This window comes from Euprymna scolopes, chromosome 6 (assembly GCF_053919585.1).
Source record: "Euprymna scolopes isolate OS-2025 chromosome 6, ASM5391958v1, whole genome shotgun sequence".
Lineage (NCBI taxonomy): Eukaryota > Metazoa > Mollusca > Cephalopoda > Sepiida > Sepiolidae > Euprymna > Euprymna scolopes.
This window is the reverse complement of record NC_136487.1, coordinates 102,048,622-102,070,558: the sequence shown is the minus strand read 5'-3', so window position 1 is coordinate 102,070,558 and position 21,937 is coordinate 102,048,622. Positions and strand designations below refer to the sequence as shown.

General features: G+C 42.7%; 1 protein-coding gene across 3 annotated transcripts in view; it reads right to left on the bottom strand.

The window, feature by feature from the left end:
* Positions 1–21,937, bottom strand: part of LOC145277825 (inositol monophosphatase 1-like) — a 597,035-nt gene that overhangs the window by 268,144 nt on the left and 306,954 nt on the right. The window lies entirely within an intron of this gene.

Genomic DNA, 21,937 nt, shown 5'->3' with positions numbered 1-21,937 from the left:
TGGCTGTTCATATAAACCGAGACGTCACCAACTTCTGTGTAGGGCGGATGCCAGGATGTGATAGGTTGTGCAGCTGAAAGAAAACGGCTCGCCTATGTTTGAGAGGAATATACAGACGCTCATGTCCGGTTGAGGTATCACACCAAATCACTTCACTAGAAGAGGGTATGGGAACCTGTTTGAATGATAGGTTTTCAGAATGTAGCAAGTTATTCAACTCCTCATCATTTCTTTGGTCGACGGCGATCTGTTTAAGATCGATACTATCAGTAGGCTGAATGGCATCAATGTGCATGCGCGATAATGTCGGCAACAACGTTCTCAGTGCCTTTGATGTATTTGATGTCTGAAGTGAACTGAGAAATGTAGTCCAAATGACGAGCTTCTCTGGGTGAATGCTTGCGGGATTTGGTGAGTAAGGCGTGTGACAGCGGTTTATGGTCCCTAAAGAGAGTGAAGTTGGATCCTTCTAGCATGTAGTGAAAATGCTTGACCGCACAATAAGCGGCTAAACGTTCTCTGCTAAAGGTACTATATTTGGTCTTGGCATTCTGAAGTCCCCTGGAGAAAAAAGATAGTGGTTGTCATGTGTTGTCTACGAACTGCTATAATACCCCTCCAATGCCCATATCAGATGCATCTACTGACAGGGCTACGGGTGCGTGTGGGTGGGGAAAACCAACATTGTCGCAGCTGTTAACGCTTCTTTTACTTTGTTAAAGGAGTGTAATTCCGGTTCGTTCAAGGTGATTGTCTCATTTTTTTTCTTTTTGTTCCCGAGTACATCCGTTAAGGGCTGTGTGATTTTGGCACAGTGAGGAACAAAACAACCTGAGGAATTCCCAAAGTTTACGAAGGGAAGTGGGAGGCGGGTAGTCAACAAAGAATTGGACTTTTTCCGGTAGAGGGCGGATACCCTCCGAATCAATTAAATGCCCCAGGAAAGAAAGTGAAGAGACTCCAAACTCACACTTGCCAGTGTTGATGATAACACTGTATTCCGAGAATCTGTGGAACAATTGCTGTAGATGTTGCACGTGTTTGCTCTCAGATGAACTCGCTACGAGTAGATCATCAATGTATGCATAAACGGTAATTCACGTAAGACTGCGTCGATAAATCGCTGGAAAGACTGGCCAGCATTTCTCAGTCTAAAGGGCATTCGTAGAAACTCAAAGAGTCTGAATGTGGTAGTAATGGCAGTTTTGGGGATATCTTCAGGGTCCACAGGAATCTGATTGTATGCACAGACGAGATCGATCTTGGAGAGTATTGATTTACCATGGAGATAGTTTGAGAAATCCTGGAAGTGTGGAATGGGGTAATTATTCAGAGTTGTGCGACTGTTGAGTGCTTGATAATCCCCGCAAGGGCGCCAGTGGCTTGCTGACTTTTTGGGCACCTTGTGGAATTACTGTCAGAGGGTCGAATAATGCCCAAGTCCAACACGTGCTGAAATTCTTGCTTGGCGACTTTCAGAGAATCAGGTCTGAGTCTGCACGGGCGCGCGCTCACAGGAGGTCCTCTGGTCTGGATGTGGTGGGTAACATCATGTGTAACCCTGTCGTTGCTAAAACCAGAACGAGTTATATCAGGAAAGCCCCTTAAGAGGTCTGTGTACGAGTCCGTAGCATCCTTCAATATGACCGGGCTTATCTCCATCGTTCTATTAATCTTCCCTTGCACGGTAAGTCCAGTGCTATTGTCGATTAATTTGCCGCACTTGATGTTGTGTAATAAATTGCGAACAGACGGGCTTACCTGACAAACGCTCGAGGTGTGCATTCTGCAAAGCGGGCACGTCCAAAGAAAAATGGCAAGATGGCGGCGGCCGGTTAATATTGTCAAGTAATCACGCAAAATCTCGTGTTCTCTCGCACACACGAGAGTTCAGCTTAGCATAAAAACGGGTCACTATGAGCAAGAAGCGAGAAGGAAAAACGTAGTCAAGAAAAGACGATGCTTCTGACGACTGAGAAGAAAAAAGAAGTAAAAGAGCAAGTAGAAGAGGAAGAAGAGAACGATACATAAGACGAGGTGTGTGCGGTTTTGAGTAAATCGAAACAGACAGAAAAAAAAACTCTGATTACAAGCTATTTCGGCTTTGGTATGGAGAAATTTGACATCAGATTAATTCCGGAATTCGATGGCTCCCCCACTGGTCCCTCGGTGGTCGAATGGCTGGAAAAGGCTGAGCGCGTTTGCCGGTTGTGCAAGATTAAAGACCCAGCTATGGTTATCCCATTGAGACTCACTAAAGGGGCTTATGCCGTGTACCAGCAGCTAGGGGAGGATCCGACCATGGAGCAGATTACACAAGCGCTATACGGGGCATTTGGTACAGACCCTTTTGTCGCCTGGAGGCAGTTTTCCGAACGCCGACTTGGGCCGGGGGAGACAGTGGATGTCTACATGGCCGACTTGAAAAAGCTTGCCACTCCCTTCGGCGGTGCAAGTGATCACATATTGGCATGCGCCTTTTTGTCGGGACTTCCGGATGAGGCAAGTCGACTGCTGCGAGCATCGTCAAGACTCACTGAGATTGGATTGGAGGAGTTATTTGCGAGAGCACGAAACATCTTGAAAGACGATCGAGAACTAGTCTCCACAGCTGTTGACACTCTGGACTCGCCAACGAAGGGTCTACGATGCTATACCTGTGGTGGCCCCAACCACTTTTCCAGAGACTGCAAAAGCGGTACAAGGCGCACCCCTAATTATGGAGCACGACAAGTAATACGGTGTCACCAATGCAATAAGCCAGGCCACATAGCGCGGAATTGTCCGGGAAACGGGCAAGGGGAGGACGCCGCAGTGCTAGCACCCTCCCCAACGCGGCATTGAACAAAGCGCTGCCTGCAGTAACAGTTCAAGTTGATGGATGTGAACGTTCAGCGCTGGTTGACACCGGCTGTACCCAAACCCTTCTTCGAAAGGAATATTGCGCCACATGGAAGGAATGAAGGATCCCTGTACTTACTGTCGGCCAAGGCTCATTGGTGTGTTGTGGGGTCAGCGTTGTTCATATCAGCATTGGCAATGGCTCTCCGGTTGCTGTGACGGTGTTAGTGGTCGATGGGGAGCTGCTCGGATATGACCTTCTCCTTGGAATGGACGCTATCACACAGCTAGGCGGAATTACTGTGAACAGCGCCGGTGATGTGAGCTTCTCTCGACCAAACAAACAAATGTGTGCAGCAATCACTCTCGATGAGCCCGACTTCCATGCAGAATACGATAAGGGCACAAACACTTGGACAGCGTCCTGGAAATGGGCAGGCGACCAGCCACCAGTGTCATTGCGGAATCGACTTACAGAGTATCCTCCTCCTGCGTGGCTTAGGGGGCAGTACGAGGCAGAACTTCAAGTGTGGCTGGATAATGGCTGGTTAGTTCCATACCCAGAGGATGAGCTCGGGCCCCTGCGGGGGCTAATTCCCCTGATGGCTGTCAGACAAGAGAACAAGCAGAAAGTTCGACCTGTTCTTGATTACCGGGAACTTAATGAATACGTTGACCCACACACTGCGGGGGCTGATGTCTGTGCTCATAAACTACGGGAGTGGCGGCGGCAGGGTGCGGAAGCAGCCATACTGGACTTGCGAAGAGCGTACTTGCAAATATGTGTTGAGAAATCGCTGTGGCCGTTCCAGACGGTGGTGATCAAAGGAACTCGCTATTGCTTGACCAGGCTAGGATTCGGCCTGAATGTAGCCCCTAACATCATGACAGCAATCATGCAGGCGATCCGGCGTCAAGATGAAGCGGTGCAACATGCGACATCGTCGTATATAGACGACATTTTTGTCAATGAGAGCCTCCTGTCTGCCCAGGCGGTCAAAGAACACTTCGAACACTTCGGATTGTCGTGCAAGGAGCCGGAGCGCCTACAGGACGGGGCGAAAGTGCTCGGACTGCAGGTGAGCAGAAGTGCAGATGGCCTTCAATGGGGAAGGAGTGGTGAAATCCCGGAAATCCCATTTACCATCACACGTCGGAGCACGTTTTCCATTTGCGGAAAATTGGTGGGTCACTTCCCTGTGTGTGGGTGGCTCCGAGTGGCTGTAGCGGCCATAAAGCGACGGGCAACTTCTATGTCAACTGGATGGGACGATGAGGTGCATGATCCTGCCCTGCGAAGCATGCTGGTGGAAGTTGTGGCCAGAGTGACCAATGATGACCCTGTACGGGGGAGCTGGTGCGTCGATGGGAGTGAATTTACAGTTTGGGTAGACGCCAGCTCACTTGCCCTTGGCGTTGCTCTGGCGGTCGACGGAAGGATAATAGAAGATGCCTGCTGGCTTCGGCCGGAGAATGACGCCAAGCATATAAACCTAGCTGAACTCGATGCTACACTGAAAGGAGTCAATCTAGCGCTTCAGTGGCAGGCTAGAATCCTTCACATCATCACGGATTCCACGTGTGTGCATCGGTGGATGACCAATGCCTTGAACGGAAAAGCACGTCTGACAACGAAGGCGTCGGCCGAAATGTTGATCCGGAGGCAGCTTGCTACCCTAACCGAAACCACTAAGGAATACGACTTGGTCATAGATGTGACACTGGTGCAGTCCTGTTTGAATCAGGCTGATCGTCTGACCAGAGTGCCACGCCGTTGGCTAGACCTGCCAAAAGAAGTGAACGAGTCAGCACCTGTAAATTGCGCTGCAGTGGGACATAGACTCAGCCCGGAGCATATTAATGATGTCCATTGCCAAAGCGGGCACCCCGGTGTAAACCGAACGCTTTACTTCGCCAGATTGGTTGACCCCTCTGTGTCTCGGAGGGCTGTGAAATCTGTTGTGGGAAGCTGCAACACCTGCCGATCGATCGACCCAGCACCTGTCCGGTGGAAGAAGGGAATACTCAGTGTGAAGCGTAATTGGGATAGGATTGCGATGGACATAACGCACTACAACGGGAGGCATTTTTTGACGCTTATCGACTGTGGACCATCTAGGTTTTCATTGTGGCGGCCCCTTCGCCGGCAGGACGCGGCTGCCATTATCCATGAGTTGGAAGGTGTGTTCCTCGAGCGTGGCCCTCCTTCTGAGATACTCACCGACAATGGCCCCGCTTTTGTTAGTGAGCCATTTAAACAGTTTGCAGATGGCTGGGGTGTCCATCTGCGTTTTCGGTGTGTCCATGTTACCAGTGGAAACGGGATTATTGAGCGCAATCACAGAACGGTTAAGACAATTGCAGCGCGGAAGGGGTGTACGGTACCTGAAGCAGTCTATTGGTACAACGTCACCCCTAAGGACGATGTTTCACCCTCCACTGCGCCAGCCAACGCGCTACATACATACCGTGTCAGGGTGAGAGGTTTGGAGAGCAGCTCACTACCCGAACCGGAGCCACCACAAAAGAACATAAAAGAAGGAGATGTCGTCTGGGTTAAAAAATAACCCGAGGCCAGTGCACGACTCGCTACGGAACCGGTCGCTGAAGTGATCAGCCCGCAGGTGGTGCGAGTTGATGGAGTACCTCGTCATATTAAAGACTTAAGATCAGTATTCCAAACGCAGCTGCCGCTTGACGAAGATAGTGAAATTGAATCCGTGACCAGCGACCCATCATTCTGGTTCATGACGGCTTCAATGCACAGCGACACTGAGAGTGGTAGCCTTTAAAGTACTGACCCTCCTGCTGATGATGAAGACCCGGACAGTGATACTGCGATGCTCAGCTTTAGGTTCGCCGACCTTCGTGTCACGGAAGACAGCGCAGACGATGATGAAGCCCCGAATCCCCCTCTCCGAAGAAGCACTCGAAGAAAAAGGCCACCGCCTCCCTGCTCTTTCTGTGATAATGAGATCAGGGGGGAGTGTGTAATAAATTGCGAACAGACGGGCTTACCTGACAAACGCTCGAGGTGTGCATTCTGCAAAGCGGGCACGTCCAAAGAAAAATGGCAAGATGGCGGCGGCCGGTTAATATTGCCAAGTAATCACGCAAAATCTCGTGTTCTCTCGTACACACGAGAGTTCAGCTTAGCATAAAAACGGGTCACTATGAGCAAGAAGCGAGAAGGAAAAACGTAGTCAAGAAAAGACGACGCTTCTGACGACTTAGAAGAAAAAAGAAGAAAAAGAGCAAGTAGAAGAGGAAGAAGAGAACGATACATAAGACGAGGTGTGTGCGGTTTTGAGTAAATCGAAACAGACAGAAAAAAAAATTCTGATTACAGATATCCACAAGTATGCCAAAATGATGCAAGAAATCCGCTCCCAAAATTGGAATAGGCAGCTTCGCGATAGCAAAAATCCATTGGAAGGTGCGTCGGAATCCCAGGTTTAATGTTAATGATTTCTCTCTGAAGGTCGGAGTAGACGAGTGATTCACGGCTTGTAGACAGAAAGTCGACTAGGGTCGTTTCTCTTTCACCAGTTCCTTGGGGATTATGCTGACTTCTGCACCGGTATCAACGAGGAATCGTGTCCCAGTGTTCTTGTCCGTGACATAAAAGGTGCGACAAATGTGGTTTCTGCCAGGTCGCCCCTACCGCCTGGCTTGGCCGTTTCCCGCTTGCTTATCGTTCTTAATGAAAGAGCAAGGCTTGCGGCATCAGAAAGCCTCTTTGCCATAACGCGCATGGAAATGACACAGCCTGTCACCATTTTGACTGTTATTTCGTCGCCAAAAACGGTCCTGTCTGCTCGGATGCGGGTATCTACTTGGTCTGAGCTCCATATCGCAAATCTAGTCACTCAGAATTTGGATTAGTTGGGCTTGTCTCTCCAGTTCTTTGCGGATATCTGTGGAGGAGCCTGAGGTTTCGGGAAAGGAATCCTTTGAGGCCTGTGTGTGCACCGGGGCTACAGAAACTGTTACTTCCATTATTTTGTCCGCCAACTCTGCCAATTCCTCGACTACGGTGGTATCTTTGGAAGACGCTAATATCATCTGGATACTGGACGGCAACCTGCTACCGAATAATTGTTTGAGGATGTCCAGCTGTAGAGCACTTTTGCCCATTAATTGCTTCATCCGTCTCAGTAGTAGGGATGGTTTTCAATCACCGAGTTCCTCCTCGATCAGCAGTTGCCAGAGACGCGTTTGTTGGGAGTCGGTCGTTCTTCTGATTAACTCTGACTTGAAGGTGTCATAGGAAATAGATCCCGGAGGTGCCATAATCAAGTCGCGGACTTCAGTCATCACCTCGTGCGTATGTGCGGCCACCATGTGGTTCAGCTTAGTCAATTCATTGTGAATTCACTGAGTGAAAAACTGTGCTTCCACGTGGACGAACCACAAAGTCGAGTTGTGTGTCCAGAAAGGCGGAATTCTGAGAACGGCTTGCATTGCCGTAATCGCCGATAGAGTATCGCTATCCATAGTTTGAAGGTTAGCTCTGTATCTGTAATTCGTTCAAAGCCGTCCTGGCCTGTGTCGAGAGAAAATGTTTAGTAGGTTGAAGGTCTTTAAAGTGCCAAATTAGAAATGCCCAGCTCCTCGCGTGTTCTACCAAAGTCTGACGAAAAGGGGTCACCAGTGAAGCGAGCTGCTCGCCAGACAAAAATGACAAATAGCTCCCTTAAAATAATTTTTTAGAAAAATTAATAAAAACAAATATTCAGACTTGGCTTATTAAAGGAAGTGTAAATTTATTTACCGTTTCTTTGGGTTACACTCATGTGCTTTTTTAGTGTCCATTGAAAAAGAAGAAATCCTTATTGACTGGGTAAATGTTCTTTTTGGTGTAACATTCGAAGAGAAAACAGAAATTAAATGTTTTTCTTTATGAATGCAGTTCGCGTAGAAAGTGGAGGAGAATATTTCTTGGTTTCATTTGGGAGAACTATTGTAGTGTCTTTGGTGTATATCGAGCGTGTGCGAAAGTCCGCAGCGGTGAAAATCACGTCTCACCTCATCGACGGTCTGACAGAAAAAGAGGAAGAGTGACAACTCAAATTTTGCGCCACAGTTTTTTTTCTTTGTCCTCTTTATGGGAGCTCTCCGGAAATGGTGACACATCAAAAAGGTCCCCGTCAAATTTTAGTTTCGAGGTAGACGCTACAAAGTTTAAAAATTGAAAAAAAATTAACTCGTAAAATTCAATTCATTTCATTACGTAAAAAAATAGCTGCATGAAGGCGCGCCGGCATTTTGTAAACATTTTGTAAACATTTTGTAAACAGTGTTCTTTTAAAAAATAAAAAAATATTTCTATTATTTTTTAAACAACTTTAATAGTTTATTTTGGAAGTATATTCCATAAAGAAAATAAACAACCAACTTTAAAAAGAGAAATTACGAGTTTTTTTTTTTTATAGTTTATTCGCAGTTTCGTGTTAGGGGTGTCAAAAATTCGTACAAAAATTCTGATACACCTACTGGTGAGGTCAAAGATGACGTCGTCTTTTGGAGTCATGTTGTACCAGTAGACTGCCTCAGGTATAGTTTTAAACTACCCAGTACCATTTCATGCGCAAAGAAAATCCGTCATTCTTTTTCCCACTGACACGCGAGTTAATTGTACAAAAAAAAACAAAAACATCCGTCGTTTTTTCCCCACTGACAGGCGAATTAACTGTATGCACAAAATGACTCCGAGTAAGCAAAACATCTTCTGTCCAATCAAAGAAATACCGACATATGCAAATTAAGACGCGATCTGTGGTGTAAATGAAGAAAAAAGAAACAAGAACGACCGACCGCGTTTTTGTGTGGCTTACCTCGTGTTCATAATGAAGAAGAAAGAAACAAAAATGGCTGCCCTGTTTCTTTATATGCCTACAGGGTGACCACGAGGTATGCAAATGAGATGCTCCTGATTGGAGATAAAAGAGGAGTGATTTGGGGAAGGAAGGCATTCTGAAGTTAGATTGCGAGCAGAGAAGTTGTATTTATAGAAGAGAAAAGTCGGATTCGGGGAGAGAAAAGCTAAAGTTGCAGAAGTTCGTTTTGGAGTGGAGAGAAGATGCGTCAAGTGGTAACCAGAAAGTGAAAGTTCGGACAGCAGTGTCACGCAAACGACACGATCGAATTTCGGGTTCCGAGTTTGAGCGTTGCGTTGCACATGCCACCATTGGCTGCTTGTTTCCGTGACTGTTGTGACATACTACAGCAGATTTATAAAGAAAATTAAATCAAGTTTTTACGGGAATTTTTGTGAAGATTTAGGAAGGTGTTCAAAAGTCGAAGCTACATTTAAATAGCAAAATAATGTATAAGCGATTTTTCGATAAAAAGGGCTTTTACATCTTAAGAAATGATTGAAAAAGAATCGGACCGTTTAGAAAAATCAGTTCTAAATAGAACATACTATTATGAAAGTCCCACGATTTATGTAAACAAAGAAGAATAAAATTCGGGTTTGTATAGATTATTTAACTAGAGTAAAACAAAAACCCCAAAAAAAACAAACTATTGTTGCAAATCTTACAGTTACAGTTAGCCGTAAAGATATAGTTTTATAGGGCGAAAATTATTCTCAAAATTCACTTTATCGTTTTTAAGTTATAGAAATGATGTACAAAATCGTCACTATGAACACACAAAATGGTTTGAACAAAATAGACTATATTTTGCATGGAGCGCTAGGAATAATTCTAACAAACAATGGCAGGCATGTTAAGTGACTTGAATTTTGCAGTCAACAAAATGGAGAAGATATGGATTAACAAGTGGAGGTCAATCCTGCGCGCAGTCATTAGTTCTGGCGTGGATTGGGCATGAGTGTCCCACCATGGATAGCAGTAAACAGGTTTCAGTAGACATGCGAAAGATTAGGGCGGGGGAGAATCGTGATCCAGCCTGTTCACTGTTCAGTCAATCTGTGTTTTGTTACGTTTCTATTAATAACAACAGGACAAGGATATATCATCGTTCATGTGAGGAAAATGGCTTACCGTACAAACGTCCTCGTGTCTGTCTGTCCTGTGAGTCGCACACGTCGAGAAAGAAAGAAAGAGTTCATCATGGCGGCTGTGACGTTTTGTAGTGAACGAAGTCTCGCGGGATCACGTGCGCGTGCCTTATAAAAATAGGTCACTTGTGGGTGGGAGAAGGAGAAATCATTTGACGTTTGAGAAGCGGCAAAATCAGTTGGAAGAATTTGTGTGAGCAGTGATTTTTGCCTGTTGATTAACTGTAAGCTATTTCGGCCCATTTTTTTGCAATGAATAAGTTTGATTTAAGATTGATACCAGAAATCGACGGCTCTTCCGCCGGACATTCGATAGTTGAATGGTTGGAAAAAGCTGAGCTTGTCTGCCGGCTTTGCAAAATAAAGGATCCCATGCTTGTCATCCCATTGAGGCTGACTAAGGGGGCATACTCCGTTTATTAATAGCTTGGGGATGAACAAACCCTAGAGGAGGTTAAGGAGGCACTATATGCAGCCTTTGCTACAGATCATTTTATTGCCTGGAGGCAGTTCACCGAACGGTGGCTTAGGTTGGATGAGATGGCGGACGTCTACCTGGCGGATTTAAAAAGATTAGCTGCGCCGTTTGATGGAGTGACTGAACGCATATTAAATTGTGCCTTTCTCACAGGACTCCCAGATGACACCAGCCGACTGCTATGAGCATCGTCAAAGCTTAGCGAGATTAGGCTTCAGGAATTGTTGGCTAGAGCCCGCAATATTTTAAAAGAAAAAGATGCGAAGCCAGTGCTAGCAGCCACAGAAGCATCTACTCCATTAGAAGATGGCATAAGCTGTTATAAATGTGGCAGGCCAAACCACTTTTCTAGGGACTGCCGAAGCCGAAGCAGTGTAAAGGACACGTCTACTCATGAAATGCCAAGACGCATGCGTTGCTACCGGTGCAGCAAGCTAGGTCACGTAGCAAGGAGTTGTCTGGGAAACGAACAAGGGGAGTAAATTATAGCGCCAGTATTCTCCACAGATCATTGACAAATAGGGCGCTACCCGCGGTGAGAGTGCACGTGAATGGGCGTGAACGCTTTGTACTTGTAGACACAGGGTGCATGCAGACTCTCGTGCGCAAGGCATGCTGTGGTGCATGGGACAAGAACAGGATTCCAGTACTGACACTCGGCAGGGGCACGCTAGCCTCTTGTGGAGTAAGTGTCATTCGTACACGTGTCGGTAATGGGCCTACAATAACCGTACGAGCCCTGGTTGTGAGCGGGGACCTTCTTGGTTATGACCTGCTGTTAGGAATGGACGTTATCAAAGAATTGGGTGGTGTCCGTATTGATGGTGAGGGTAAGGCACATTTCTCTAATGCCTGCCTTTCTCTGGGTGCATCCATGAAACTGAAACAGCCTGACTTTCATGTGGAAATTGACCAATGTACGAGATCCTGGACAGTTTCTTGGAAATGGTCGGACGAACAGTCACCTGGGAAGTTGTACAATAGGGTTCCGAAATATAAAATTCTCCCGGGAGCTCATGGAGAATACGATAAAGAACTACAGACTTGGATAAAAAATGGATGGCTAGTTCCCTAACCAGAGAAGGAATTGGGCCCTCCAAAGTGTCTGATCCCATTAATGGCGGTTATCCAGCATAATAAACAGAAGGTGAGGCTGGTACTCGATTATCGAGAACTAAACGAGCACGTAAATCCTTTTACAGCCTGCGTGGATGTATGTACCAAGAAGTTGAGGGAATGATGGCAAGCAGGATCTAATGTATCTGTGCTGGATCTTCGTAAAGCATACCTTCAAGTGCATGTACATCAGTCACTATGGCCCTATCAAACAGTGCTCATCAAGGGAGAAAGATATTGCTTAACCCACATGGGATTTGGACTTAATGTGGCACCATCAATTATGCAAAGGATTGTTGATGCTATATTTATTAAGGATGAGCGCATTCAGCAACATTTGCATATATTGATGATGTGTATGTGGATGAAGAAATTGTGCCTGCAACACACGTAAAAGGACATCTTCACAACTTTGGCCTTCTCAGCAAGGAACCAGAAAGGCTACGGGACGATGCAAGAGTGCTTGGTTTGCAGGTCTGGGAAGAAGATAATGTCCTGTGTTGGAAACGAGGCAATGAAATCCCAGGTATGCCCTGTATTTTCACGCGACGGAACGCATTTTCATTGTGCGTAAAATTGGTTGGACACCTTCCTGTGGGTGGATAGCTTCGTATTGCAGTGCCATTCATCAAACGGAGAGCCTCTGACGTCACCACCGGATGGGATGACAAAATTTATGACGCCCCTCTCAATACAATGGTCGGAGAGGTCCTCACCAGAGTGCACAAAGAAGAGACACCAGTGAACCTTTCTGGGTCAGGTCGCAAGTCGTCAGCACTGAGTATATGTCCAAGAAATTTTACTGATGACTTGGATATTTCGCATTTTTCGGAATTGAGTGTAATACCAGCAGCCTGAATTTTTTGTAGTGTGCTTTTCAGCCGAGCATCATGTCCTTGTTGATTTTTTCCATATACTAAAACGTCATCTTGCGTGCATATGACTCCAATTACTTGTGACATGTGCCTTTGGTAGATTTCACTCGCTGATGAAATACCAAACTGGAAGCGGTTGAATTGGTATCATCCAAATGGAGTTATGAAGGTTGTCAGCGAACGGGATTCCGATGAAAGTGGAATCTGACTGTTGGCGTCCAATTTGCTCATGATTTTTACTTCCCCTAACTGGACCAAAAGGTGGACGACCATGGGGAGCATGTGTAGTTCACGTTTTACGCACTTATTGAGCTTTGTGAGATCTACACATATCCAAATCATTCCGTTTGCTTTTAGGATTACCACTATGGGGGAACATCATTCGATGGGTGTGTCAATCTTGCTTATGACCCCCAGCTTTTCCATTCTCTGGAGCTCTGCCCATGTTTTCTCCATCAAGGGTAGTGGTATGCATCGTGGTGTGGGTACTGAGTATGGACTCGCATCCGGATGCAAGAGTATAGTACATTCTTCCCAAATGTGCCTAGGCCTGTGAATAGGTGTGGCATTTCTTTTTTTGAGGTCGAATGGGCGTTTCTGGCTGCTGATGGTATGCAAGTTTGGGTGGACAGTTACGAGCTTAAGTGCTTCGATCGCTGGCCTTCCTCCTCGAGATTGGGGATAATAAATATCTGCTGTTCTGTTGAAAGCTCCTCATGCGAGACAGTTGCAGTGACCACTCCAGTCACTTTGAGTGGAATACGTCTTGGACCATGAGGAATTTTGTAGGTATCCGAGAGATCTGGTAGGGCTCTCCTTGACTTGTACATGTGCTCTGGAATCGCGGTCATATCTGCCCTAGAGTCCAGCTTTCAGTGGCACTCCATTGATGGCGATATTGGTTTGCCAAGGTTTACTCATGCTGATCTCTGATATCGTCAGAATACCAAGGAACGCATTCTGATTACTTTCACAGTCATCCGACCTAGGTTTAATTTCATGCAGCTTTCTCGTGTGGCAGCACTGAGCATAGTGGCCAATCCTACCACAGCGGTGGCATTCAGTCTCTGGTCTATGCTGCTGCATGCGCTCATTTTTTTGTTGATTCTCATAGTGCAATTCTCGCCCAGGTCTTGTCATGCTGTTGTGATTTTATTGTTTCACTCTGTCGTGCGTGTCTGATGGTGAGGTTTGGAATCATTTGCAGACTTAGTGATAGCTTAGGATCTGTGCACCCAACTACAATTCTGTCACAAATTAATTCCTCGTGCAGGTCTCGGAAATTGCAGTTTTTAGCTAGTATGTGGGGATTAATGCTGAATGAATCAATGGACTCACCTTCCTCTTGACACTTTTGATTGAATCTGGCCCATTCGTAAATTATGTTCATGTCGTCTTTGAAATGGTCATTGAACTTTGCTACCACTATATTGAAGTTCTGGGCTTCCTTCGGTGAAAGTTAGAATGTGGCGAAAATGTCTTCGGCTTTATCGCCCATACAATATATTAAGGTGTCCACCTGACAAGGACTTGGTTTTTCGTCAAGGCTGAACACTGTCCAGTAACGGTTGAACCATCGAATCCATTTTTCCCATAACTCGGGTTGGTTGAACGGAAAGGGTTCTGGTGGGCTCACATGGCTATTCATTCTGGGGGACGGGGTGGGGTGGGGGTCTTATGGAATTTCACTTTTTTTTAACGGCTCTTAGGCTCGGTATTTAGTATAAGTCTTTCTCCATATTTTGCTCACATTCTGACATCAATGTTTTGTTACGTTTCTATTAATAACAACAGGACAAGGATATATCATCGTTCAGACCAACATGGCTGACTGACCAAGTCTCGTTTATTCACGTTTATATTAAAAAACATTGAACAATGGGGGCAATTCCCACTGATCCAAGGGACATAAGAATCTGGCCTTTGATTTTAGCGTTAAGAGAAATTAATTGCTATCGCGGACTCAGTGGCGTAGCAAGGGCGGGGCGGGGGGACGGTCCGTCCCGGACTGCATGTTCCAGGGGGCGGCATTTCGAGAGGGTAAAAAAATAAATGAAAGCTAACAAAAAATCTGAAATTTTATGCGGAAAAAGTTGTAAAACATCGGGACTTTTAAAGATATCGGAATCAGAAAAATGTGTTCCTATTTTGTGAGCGGCACACGTCAGGGGCGGCATTTTGAGAGGTTAAAAATAGAAAATATAAATAAAAGCTAACAAAAAATCGGAATTTTTTAATGAAAATTTTGTAAAATGTCGAAATTTTTGGAGGTATCGGAATCAGAAAAATGTGACCCTATTTTACGAGGGGCCCATGTCAGGGGCGGCATTTTGAAAGGATAAAAATTGGAAATAGAATAAATAAATAAAAATGAATAAAAGCTACAAAAATATCTTAAATTTTATTCGGAAAAGTTTGAAAGAATCGGAATTTTTGGAGGTATTAGAATCGGAAAAATGTGTCCCTATTTTATGGGCGGCACATATCAGGGGCGGCATTTTGAGAGGTTAAAAAGAGGAAATAGAAAAGATAAACAAAAGCTAACGAAAAATCTGAAATTTTATACCGAAAAGGTTGTAAAAAATCGGAACTTTTGGAGGTATCGGAATCGGAAAAATGTGTCCCTAATTTACAATTCCAAAACCGATTGTTTTAAATGTTTACTTTACTTTTCATTATTGGTACTAATGATAAATAGTTATTGTTTTTAAATTATCACTAAAACTAAAATGATAATAACATCAAAATACGATGTAAATTTATTTCATTTCTAAAACAAAGTTTCAAAAAGTTGCATAAATTCTCTAGGTAACCTTTCAAAGAAACCAATTGATTTAAATGTTCCCAAAAATGTTGAAAAATTAAATAAAACATATTTGTCAAGAAAAATACTTTCAATCATCACTGATAATTAAATGATACAACGTAAAGGTAGAACAGGAAATTACGTAATTTTAGAATTAAGCAAGTACGGAATAAAAATCGACTGTAAACAGATTTTATGATCGTCATATCAGGGGATATAATTTTAAGTGTGAACTAAGCGCTACACTAGGTGTAGCAGAATTTTTGTAGGAATTTTTGACACTCCTAACACGAAACTGCGAATAAAATATAAAAAAAACTCGTCATTTCTCTTTTAAAAGTGGGTTGTTTATTTTCTTTATGGAATATACTTCCAAAATAAACTTTTAAAGTTGTTTTAAAAGTAATAGAAATATTTTTTTTTAAAACAGTAATGAATTTTACGAACTCAATATTTTTCAATTTTTAAACTTTAAAAATCTATCAAAATGTTTCTATTGATTCTATTTTTACGATATTTTCAGGATCAATGTGAAATTTTATGCTCTTTCCAATAAACCGAATATAATATTTTAGACAAACGTTTTTTTAATTCACGCCCCCCCCCCATTTTCAAGTGTCTATTAAAAAGTAAATAATTAATTTACTCACCAAAGTTTTATATATCACAAATGGAAGAGAAAAGGTCAATAAATAATATATTCAAATTTAAAACGAAAAAAGTGGTGCCAGGCGCACAATTCAACTAACACCGGCGATTCGACCTTGACATTGGCACAAGCACATGGCGTCAGTTGTTTTTAAACACGTCAAATAGCAAACATGCTCGAATATTCACCAGCATTTTTTTAAAAATATATTCGTTTTAAAAATATATTCGTTCGTTTTGTTACTTATTTTAAAAAAATGTTTTGTAAATATATATTTTTTCTTTTAAATCTTCAAAGGTTTTTTAAAAATGCTGGTGAATATTCGAGCATGTTTGCTATTTGACGTGTTTAAAAACAACTGACGTCATGTGCTTGTGCCAATGTCAAGGTCGAATCACCGGTGTTAGTTGAATTGTGTGCCTGGCACCGCCAGGCGGCGTCGTCTGCTACGGGGTATCTATTCTTTACTTCATCCAAAAAAAGTAATGTTTTTTAGAAATTTACCTGTAAAGTCCGAAGTTTAAAACCTTTTTTTTTTTTTTAAACACGTTTTTTTTTTTGTTTTTTTTTTTAAATAAAACCTTGCTCCTTTTTAATTGAAAAAAAATTAGGGCTTGAATTACATTTTTCGAGGAGTTATAAGCTTGGAAAGATGGGGTGGAATTATTCACTATTTTTCACGAAATTTCTGACACACCTAGCGCTACACCTCAAATACTATTTAAGTGGCTTTCTATTTGATTGTTTTAAACTACTGCCGAATTTCTGTCAAGTTTCAAACAATCACGGAGTAATTAATTTTTCAAACTATTAACAAAATTTTATTATCACTGACTTAATTATAATTAAACATAATTATGATTAAACCTAAATTAATTATGATGAATTAATTCTGGTAATAGGATTTTAATTATTTTTGGAGTTTACAGAGAGATTCGAAAATGTGGTAAAATATCAAATATACAACAAATATCAAATATACAACAAATAAATGTACCCATTAGCTATAAAAGTTATTTTGCAACCTAACTGAATCATTTATTGGTGTTTTAAAGTAGTTTTAAACGCTCTTTATTTCACTTTAAATATTAACTTTTAAGAGTCGTAAGAATTCAACAAGGTGAAACATGCTTCCCTCTTCGTGAGGTAGATGTTGCATGAGGAACTAATCTCAGGTTACACCGCTAGAGTAATGTCCCTTGGCGGTAACGGACCTGTATTGGAGATGTTGGCGCGAGAATAAATAAGATGCCTGTAAACCACGTGTACGCGTTATGTTGTTTTCATTAATGGGAATCCGCATGTAAAGATAATGAAACATGTTGGCAGCGGTCGGATGAACAGAGTTCAAAAGGAGAATACAAAATGGAAAATGTATTGTAAGAAAAATAAACGAAGATAAGTAATGTTTGATTTATTGTTTGACATTGCGCACGGACACACACAAAAAAACAACAACAATAAAAAAGTTTGTTTTGCTTTATCTGGCCATTGTAATCTTTTTGCGTTTAAATAATATGAAAAAAGAAGTTTAAACCAATTTAATCGGCCGTAAAACACAAGATTGTATCGAAAAAAAAAAGTGCCCGAGCATAACATGGAAGGGATAAATAGACCAGTGGCGGGGATACAACCCCCAAACCACCTGTGTATGGAAAATAATCTGTCAGCGAACTGGAAGCTGTTTAAATTAAGATGGAATAACTATGCTATCATCACGTATCTAGCGAGACAGCCAGTACCATACCAAACGGCGATGTTGCTGCATACACTTGGAGACAAAGCGTTAAAAGTATATTATGGGTTTCAATTTCTGACTTCGGAAGAAGAGAGAACACCCAATGAAATTCTCCAAGCGTTCAATAAGTATGCCATTGGAGAAATTAATGAGACATACAAACGATATATCTTTCACACAAGAAAAGGGGGAGAAGGTGAAACAGTGGAAGCATTTATCACGGCACTCCATACGTTGATAAAGACATGCAATTTCTGTGAGAATTGCGTCTCTTCCATACTACGAGACCAGATAATTCTTGGAGTATATAACCTCCACACCCAAGCGGAACTGCTTAAAATGAGACAGTTGGACTTACAGAGATGCATAGACATATGCAAACTATCGGAAAATGCAACGCTACAGTCGAGAATTCTGAGACCCGAGGCAGTTAACAGAGTGGACTTGAAACCTAAGGGAAGGCCAACAACCATAGAAAGTAACAGAGGGTGTAGGGCGTGTGCATTGCAACATGAACCCGGAAAAAGTTTTGTCCAGCTTTTGGGAAGACATGTTTCAAATGCAATGGAAAGAACCACTTTGCAAAAAGATGCAAATCAAGAAAAAAGTATATCTGGTTTGTTGGAAAACAAGATGATAGCGATAGCAGTAATGATGGTTCGGACTATGGACATGTGGACAGTGTGACCACGAAAGAAGGAATCAATTCCATCAGACCTGAAGTGATAATGATGGTCAAAGGAAAGCCAGTTGTTTTTCAGCTAGATAGTGGAGCCTTAGTAAACATCCTGAACGAGAAACATGTGGCGGGAAAAACACTTGAGCAGTCCAATAAGACCCTTGTCATGTAGAATGGGTCACAAATGAAACCGTTAGGAGAACGTCGGATAAAAATGATAAACCCAAAAATCGGACTCAAGTATGCAGTGAAGTTTGTCATTGTACTTGGAGCGAATGCCATCCAGCAAATGGCACTCATTAGTGTGAACAATGACAAATTTAAGAGGGTTGCAAGCATATCTCAAAAAGACAGCAGCCAGCAGCCGGAGAGCATCATATCCGAATTTCAGGATGCATTCCAGGAAGAATTGGGTACGTTATCTGGAGAGGTTCATCTGAAGGTGAACTCCAACGTAACACCACATGTTGCAGCGGCTCGAAGAATACCAGTGGCTATCAAGGGAAAAGTGAAAGGCGAATTAGAAAGACTGGTCAAAAAGAAAGTAATTGAACCAGTGAACGAGCCAACACCATGGGTAAGTGACTTATAACTAGTAATCAAAAAAAAAAATGGAAAGTTACGGATATGTATTGACCCCAGACCATTAAATAAGGCTCTTAAACGGGAGCATTTCCAGTTACCGGTACTGGACGATCTTCCTCCCAGAACTAGCTGATAGTAAAGTTTTCTCAACTCTTGATCTAAGGGATGGATTTTGGCACCTGAAATTTGATGAAGCCAACAGTCGCTTGACCACTTTTACCACTCCATATGGTGCAAAGATGTCGTGATTGTGTGATGCGATTGAATGCTGAGAAAATGAATTTACGGCAAACATCTGTATCATTTCTGGGTCACAGGATAACCAGTGAGGGTTTACTTTCAGATCCTGAGAAAATAAAAGCCATAAAAGATATGCCACGGCCAACAGACATTAAGGGAGTGCAACGATTGGGAGGATTCGTGAATTATTTGGCAAAGTTTCTGCCCCATATCTCTGACGTGATGGCTCCAATTCGCAACTTAACAAAGGCGGATGTGCCATGGATGTGGTCTTAGACCCATGAAGAAGCTTTTGAGAAAATCAAAAAGTTGGTGAGTGAAGCACCAATATTGAGATACTATGACCCCAAAAAACATTGGTCGTTCAATGTGATGCAAGTGAGAAAGGAATAGGGGCTGCATTGCTACAAGAAGGTCAACCCTTAGCATATATTAGCCAAGCACTTACAGACACAGAAACCCGATATGCACAGATCGAGAAAGAACTATTGGCAGTAGTTTATGCCTGTGAACGGTTTCACCAATACACATTTGGTCAACAGGTTACAGTACTGACTGATCATAAACCATTAGAAGCAATAATGAAAAAGGAATTGGGAAAAGCCCAAAGCGACTGCAAAATATGTTAATGCGGTTGCAAGTTTACAATTTGATTGTTTTATACCATCCTGGTAAGAAGATGTTCCTAGCAGACACATTATCAAGGGCATACATTCATGGAATGAGCAATGAATGTATCAATGATGATGATGATGTCCAGGAAACAGAATATATTCCAGTAACTGAGGGAAGGTTGCTTGAATTGTGCTCAGCCACAAAAGAAGACAGATGTATGCAGATGTTACAGCAAGTAATTATGGAAGGATGGCCAGAAGACAAAGTACATCTTAACCCAGAGGTGAGATCATATTTCAGCATGTGGAATGAAATGACAGTACAAGATGGATTAATATTCAGAGGAAACCGAGTAGTAGTACCAACAACACAGCGAGCAGTGTTAAAAGAAAAATTGCATTCTACACACCTAGGGGTCGAAGGATGCTGCAGAAGAATGCTTGTACTGGCCAAATATGAATAGTGACATCAGAGACTTTGTCTCAAAATGCCCAACGTGCAGGAAATATGAGGTAGCCAATCCTGCAGAGCCGTTAATGGTTCATGAAATTCCAGAGAGACCCTGGGCAAAAGTAGGAGTAGATCTCTTTAGCTTTGCAGATAGGGACTATCTCTGCACCGTTGATTATATGAGTAATTTCTGGGAAATTGACCATCTCCCGACTACACAAGCTAGAACGGTGATCACTAAGCTTAAGCACCATTCTGCACGACATGGGATACCAGATCAGGTGGTCACTGATAATGGACCACAGTTTAGTAGTCAAGAATTCTCCACCTTTGCAAGAAAGTGGTGTTTTGCACATACACCCGTCAGTCCTTACAGTAGTAAGGTAAATGGAAAAGTAGAATCTGCGGTAAAGATGGCAAAGAACCTTTTCCGGAAATCAATGGAAGATAAGGCTGAGCCATACCTAGCGATGCTGGGTTACAGGAATACGCCAGCCAAGGGTCACTTATCACATGCGCAGAAGCTAATGTCAAGAAGAACAAAGACACTTCTTCCAACCAGAGAGGACCTACTCAGACCAGAACTACACAAAAATCTAAGCAAAACAGTTAAGTGGGACAGCAGAAAGCAAAAGCATTATTTCAACCGAAAAGTAAAACCACTTCAACCAGTGCAACATGGAGATGTGGTATGTATTAAACCATACATAAAAGGTCAGCGAGAGTGGAAGAAGGCAGTTGTGTGGCAGAGACTGGATGAGAGGTCATCCCATGTCAAAGTTGATGGGGAGTTGCTCCGACGTAATAGGGTGGATTTAAAAAAAACAGCAGAAGCACTCCCATCACCATCATTGATCCCTCAGTAATACCAAAGGCCTAGCGAGGAGGCACTGATAACTGAACTGCCAAGTACAGAAGGGGTTTGTAATTCGCAAACACCTCAGCTCGAAAGTAATAGAAGAGAAGGAATGAGGCCGGTGACACCATCCCCAACAAACCAAAATACTGAAGGAATGAGGATGACATGTTCAGGGAGACTAGTAAGGAATCCGGCTAGATTCAAAGACTATACAAACTAATTGAGTCCAAGTGAAAAGGGCAGAATAATCCCTATTAGGCCGGAGGGTAGTCCGCCCACTGAAAGCCTAGGTCACAAGGACAAAGCATTGTTTTGTTTTTGTATTTCTGTTATTTTGTGTTTTTTGTTAGTGGATCTTTTTCTTTGTTGTTGTCTTAAAAGGGGAAAGATGTTGCATGAGGAACTAATCTCAGGTTACACCACTAGAGTAATGTCCCTTAGGGGTGACGGACCTATATTGGAGATGCTGGTGCGAGAATAATTAAGATGCCTGTAAACCACGTGTACGCGTTGTGTGTTTTCATTAATGGGAATCCGCATGTAAAAATAATGAAACAGTAGGAGCGAGGAGCTTCGTTTTCTCAAAAATAGAAAATGGAAAAGTGGTCAAAACACATATAACATTTAAAATAGAAAATAAAATGACAGACTCTTTCCCCGTAAGTTTCTTGTTTTAAGGGGGAGGGAGTAATGACGCTCTCTCTTTCTCTCTCTCTCTCTCTTTCTCTCTCTCTCTCTCTCTCTCTCTCTATATATATATATATATATATATATATAAGCGAGATAAGACACTGATAGAAATCAGATGAAAAATCCTGATAGATATTACTTAAAGTAATACTTTCAAGGTGATCCTAGCCAAAATATGTCTCTATATGTTGTTTTTTTTTCAGAATTTAAAATTTAACCACGAAACTTATATATATATATATATATATATATATATATATATATATATATATATATATATATATAT